The sequence below is a fragment of the Heloderma suspectum genome, chromosome 9 (genome assembly GCF_057233095.1).
Source record: "Heloderma suspectum isolate Gila_16-S chromosome 9, 16-S_ref, whole genome shotgun sequence".
NCBI lineage: Eukaryota > Metazoa > Chordata > Lepidosauria > Squamata > Helodermatidae > Heloderma > Heloderma suspectum.
Genome location: NC_139466.1, coordinates 5,555,580 through 5,561,258, shown reverse-complemented (window position 1 = coordinate 5,561,258; position 5,679 = coordinate 5,555,580).

The window sequence follows — 5,679 nt, the reverse complement described above, 5'->3', positions numbered from 1 at the left end:
GCCGCCGCTTCCCGCGCGCCGGCCTCGCTTCCCCGCCGGGACAACATGGCCGCGGCGTCGCCTCGGGAAACGCGGGGAGGCGCCCGAGGCCCAGCGGCGCCTCGCAGCCCGCGGCTGCGGGTCCCCCAGGGCGGCCCCCCACGGGGCCTCCCCGCTCCCGTCCGCGTATGTGTTTGACGCTTCTGAGGCCCCTTGAGGGGTTAAGCGGAACCCTTAATTTGTTTATTTTAAAATAGTTGGGTGCTGCGTTTATTCTGTAACTGTTGGTGTGTTTTATATGCGTTTTCTTAATGTATTTGATCGGCTTTTAACTACTGGCGTTTTTGTCGTTATGATCGGCGCTCAAAGCGGCTAACATTTTCTGGGTGGAGAGGGCCGGGTGTAAATTTAATAAATAAGCAAACACCTCTCCTAGACTTCTCTTATTTGTAGGTCGTGATTTAGGATGCAACCCTATGCATGTGTAGAAACAAAAAGTCCTACAACTCCCAGGTGTCCCAGCCAGCCACGTTGGCCGGGGGATGCTAGAAGTCATAGGATTTTTGTCTAAACGTACATAGGATTGCACCCTTATTCAGCTGGGTGACTACCAGGGCAGCGGTCCTAAACCTGTTTGCTCAGAAGTAAGCCCCATGGAGTTCAACGAGGTTTGTTTTTTATTTCGTTAAAATGTGTAAGCCCCCCTTCATTCACAAGGGTTCCCAGGGCTCTGTACTTATATTGTATAAAGACAATATGGTAACAGCTATAAAATAGCAAGATAAAAGGCATAGAAACAATTCAACTAGCAAATCAGTCAACTTTTTTTTAAAGGGCATTTTGGCTGCAAACCTATATGCACTTACCTTGGAGTAAGCTTTATTGAATTCAGTGGGGCTTCTGAGTTGACATGTATAGGACTACACAGTTAAGCTGCAATCCTATACACACGTATCTGGGAGTAAGTCCCACTGAAATCAGTGGGGCTTAGTTTGAAGTATAGGATGCTCTGTTAAAAACTGAGTGGGTGTTCTTAGGATTGCAGCCTCAAAACCCACCCATAAGCCTATTTATTTAATAAACGCCACTGAGATCTTGGGAGCTACATCCTAGTAAGTGTTCTTAGGATGGTAGTCTGCAACTCTATCCTATTAATACAAATAGAAACCCAGAAGGAATATAGTGATTTCTTCAAATATTTTTAAATTGCACCCCCTGCAACTAAGACTCAAGAAACTGAAGAAAAGCTCAACCCCCAAATAAATAAACACAAACGAAATGTAGTGTTTTATTATTTATTTGTTTGACACATTTTTTCCCTGCCCTTCAGACACTCAAACCCTTGCATAACCCACACTTGGCGGGTTCGCACAACACAACAAACCCCAAGCAGGGATTGCATATGCAACCTGGTGCTCTTGAGCACTGCAGCTTGTTTGGGGTTAATAGAGCATTTGAGGGCTAAATGCATTCCCTAAAATAGCACACTTGTTTTAACTGTTTTATTGTTTTAGATTTTAATTGGTATTAGCTTGTTTAATGGTTTAATATGTTTTAGCTATTTAAATTATTATTGTTTTATACTGTTTAAATTGATTTTATCTGTACGCTGCCCTGAGATCTTAATGATATCGGGTGGGGTACAAATGTTTTAAATAAATAATATAGTGGCTTATATGTTTTTTTAAATTGTTTTCGATATATGTTGTTGTTGTGTGTTATTTGTTCTATGTCATTACATGAATGGTTTTACATTTTATATAATGTATTTTAATGGTTTTTAATTTTTGTGAACCACCCAGAGACCTTCACCTATACGGTGGTATAGAAATATAAGACAACACAAGAGGAAAACACTATACAGAAGGAAGAGGGAAAAAGCAAACAGGCTCCCATTTTTAACTTCAAATAGTAGTTCTTATAATGACCAGCTGGAATGGAAAAGGTTTAGGGAGAGAAGGAGCTCTGCTGTTGCAGTCTGACAAAATGGCTACTACCAGGTGGCAGTTGAAGGATGAAAGTTCTGATGGAACTTGTGGTCATTCCTGATGTGAAGGTTTGAGGCCTACAGAAGCAAGGAAAAGAAACAGGTCAGATCTAGAGGCCTGGAGTTTTTGTTGGGAGAGGGGGTATCCCTGGGAGTAGTTTCATTTCCCCAGTTAAGTTTCATTTCTTCAGGCCTGAAGAAGTACTTATGGTTTTGAGGGAGGAGGGTACATAAAGAGGGTGAGAGTGACAGTAAGAGCAGAGTTGGGGAGACCAGAGCCTGAAGAGGGAACAGAAAGAAGCAGCCTGAAAAGTCTTAAGTACAGGTAGGGTAAAGGAACTTGTGTTTTGCGACATTTACTTTCTCTTAATGCCTTTGAGCATCTCTACACCAGCCTAAAATCCCACATTTAAAATGGGGCTTTCTGCTTCCATTTTAAATGCAGGATCATAAGGACTCCCTTTACATGTGCTTCCTTTTCCCCCTCCTCCCCTTTCCATGTGTTTAATTGATCTAGCTCCTCTTCTTGCGGCTTTTCCTTTTTCACAGAGGGAACTTAAGCAGAACAAAAGCAGAGGAATTTGATACCTCGTTATCTACAATCTATTTAGAAATGGAATACAGGTCTTTTAGTGCAGGAGATACACTGGAGGTTGACAACATCATCTAAAGTGGAGCTGTGGGACCGATTCCAGGTCCTTGCGGATGAGACTGGAGGACAGCCTGCAGAGGAAGAATCACAGGGGAACCTGCATGAGAGTGAGCAAGAGGCTGAAGGTCAGTCAAACAGAGGCGATGAAACCCAGGCCTACAAGAAGAAGAAGAGAAGAGTGGTAGTAGTGGGAGACTCCTTGCTGCGTGGGATCGAGACCCAAGTATGTCGCGAAGACCCATGGACTCGCCAGGTATGTTGTCTCCTGGGAGGATGGATTAGAGACGTGACTGAAAGGTTGCCTGTACTCATAAAGCCCACTGACAGGTATCCCTTCTCATCCATGTGGGAACAAATGATACCGCCAAGCGGAGCTATGAAGAAATCACGTCAGACTTTGAAGCTTTGGGAAGGAAACTCAAGAACTTTGGGGCCCAGATAGTTTTCTCATCCATCCTTCCAGTAGTTAGAAGAGGGATAGAAAGGGAACAAAAAATACTCCGGGTGAATGACTGGCTACGAAGGTGTTGCCGACGAGAGATATTTGGATTCTGGGACCACGGGCTATACTTCCTCGAAGATGGGCTGTTGGCAAAGGATGGGATGCACCTCACAAAGGCTGGGAAGAATGTGTTTGGCCACAGCATGAAGAACATCAGGAGGGCTTTAAACTGAATGCTACGGGAAGGGAGATGTAATGTTGGAGGTAACAATGGACGTAGGCGCATGCACTGCAACGGAGAGAACAGCTCTGATAGCGCCCAATAATAGTCTTCAGACACATGTAGGAAGATAGCCAGACTATGAAGTACATGGTCTTCGATGTCTATATACTAATGCCCAGAGTATGGGAAACAAACAGAACGAACTTGAATACTTAATACAGGAGGGAAATCATGACTTGATAGGCGTAACTGAGACTTGGTGGGATGACTCTCATGACTGGAATACAGCAATTGAAGGATATAACTTGTTCAAAGAGAACAGGAGGAACAGAAAGGGAGGTGGGGTTGCACTATATGTGAAAAATACATATCTCTGCACAGAAATACAGGAGAATGAGCTTGGTAGCCCCATTGAGAGCATCTCGATCAAAATAAATGGAGCACAGAATAAAAGGAACATGGTGGTCGGAGTCTACTACCGGCCACCCAATCAAGGAGAAGACAAGGATGAAACTTTTGAAAAGCAAATTGCCAGTGTTTTAAGGAAGCATGATGTAGTAGTAATGGGGGACTTCAATTTCCCCGATATTTGTTGGGAGACAAATTCTGCAAAACATGGCCCCTCCAGGAAATTCCTGACTTGTGTGGCGGATCACTTCCTCCTACAGAAAGTAGAGGAAGGAACTAGAGGATCGGCTATCCTTGACTTGATCCTAACCAACAGAGATGACTTAGTGGATAAAGTAGCAGTTACAGGAGCTCTGGGGGAAAGCGACCATGTTGTACTTGAGTTCTTGGTTCTAAGGGAGGTAAAAGCTGAGTGTAGTCAAATGTGTACCCTGGATTTTAGGAAAGCTGATCTTAATAAACTCAGAACAATGATCAGTAAGGTCTCATGGCAAGCGACGCTAATGAGAAAAGGAGTCCAAGATGGGTGGGAGCTTTTAAAAAAGGAAATTCTCAAGGCACAATTACAAACAATTTTAACAAGAAGAAAAGGTGGAAGACAACAGAAGAAGCCAATGTGGCTTCACAAAAAGCTTAGGGATGACCTGAAAACAAAAAAGGACACATATAGGAAGTGGAAAGAAGGCCAAGTAACAAAGGAAGAGTACAGGCAGGTAGCAGAATTGCAGGGATGGTGTCAGGAAGGCTAAAGCTGAGAATGACCTGAGGTTAGCGAGGGATGCTAAAAGCAACAAAAAGGCTTTCTTCAGCTATGTGCATAGTAAAAGGCAGAGGAAAGAAATGGTGGTTCACCTATTAAATAAGGATGGCAAAATGATAACAGATGACAAAGAAAAGGCAGAGGTGCTCAATTCCTACTTTGGCTCAGTCTTCTCCCAAAAGAGGGTCTATGACCCCCCTGGCAAAGGTGAAGTACAGGCTGAAGGGGCAGGATTGCAACTTGAGCTTGATAGGCATATGGCCAAGGAACACCTAATTACTTTGAATGAGTTCAAATCTCCAGGGCCAGATGAACTGCATCCTAGAGTAATAAAGGAACTGGCAGAAGAACTCTCAGAACCGCTGTCAATTATCTTTGAGAAATCATGGAGGACGGGTGAAGTGCCAGATGACTGGAGGAGGGCTAATGTCCCTATCTTCAAAAAGGGTAAAAAGGAGGTACCTGGGAACTACAGACCAGTCAGTCTGACATCAATCCCTGGGGAAATTCTGGAGCAGATGATAAAGCAATCCGTCTGTAAGCACCTTGAAAACCATGCAGTGATTACTCGAAGCCAACATGGACTTGTCAAAAACAAGTCCTGCCAGATGAATCTGATCTCATTTTTTGATCAAGTCACCTCCCTTGTGGACCGTGGGAATGCTGTAGACATCATATACCTTGACTTCAGCAAAGCTTTTGACAAAGTGCCCCATGATATCCTGATGAGCAAACTAGCTCAAAGTGGGCTAGATGAAACAACGATCCGGTGGATCCACAGTTGGCTACAGAATCGGACTCAAAGAGTGCTTATCAATGGGACCTTCTCAAACTGGGGAGAGGTAACGAGTGGGGTACCGCAGGGCTCAGTCCTGGGCCCAGTGCTCTTCAACATTTTTATTAATGACTTGGAGGAGGAGGTGCAGGGAATGCTGATCAGATTTGCAGATGACACAAAATTGGGCGGGATAGCTAATACTTTGGAAGACAGAAACAAAATTCAAAGTGATCTTGATAGACTGGAGCGCTGGGCAGAAAACAGAATGACATTTAATAGGGATAAATGCCAAGTTCTGCACCTAGGAAAAAGAAACCAAATGCACAGTTACAAGATGGGGGATACATGGCTCAACAACACTACAAGCGAGAAGGATCTTGGAATTGTTGTCGATCACAAACTGAATATGATCCAACAATGTGATGTGGCTGCAAAAAAGGCCAATGCTGT